We start from the raw sequence: 393 nt of genomic DNA on the forward strand, positions 1-393 counted from the left end.
AGTATTTCTTTTTCATAATGGAAGCACTGTAATTCTAGTATACGCTATGGAAAAGTACTGTGTTGACACAATAATACTTGTAATATAATAATCAAGGTTGCTTGAAATATTTTGTTGTGCTCTCAAGTATTGAAGTATATCAAGTATTTTAGATTTTAGCTGTATATAGCAACATACGTTTTTCAGAAAACTCTTTAGAACAGTGGTTCTCAAAACATCTCAAAACATAGCAGATATACAAGCTCACAGCGCGTCATGTGAGATTTGCTGTTTTTGAACATTTTGGAAAAATTGAAAGTGTTTGAAGGATTTTGATTTGTTTTTTAGCACAAATCTTCTCTTCTGTGGGTCCCCGGCACAAAACATTTTCAGATGGGGGTCCGCGGCCAAATA

Source organism: Gymnoscopelus microlampas, assembly GCF_963454915.1.
Source record: "Gymnoscopelus microlampas genome assembly, chromosome: 12".
Lineage (NCBI taxonomy): Eukaryota > Metazoa > Chordata > Actinopteri > Myctophiformes > Myctophidae > Gymnoscopelus > Gymnoscopelus microlampas.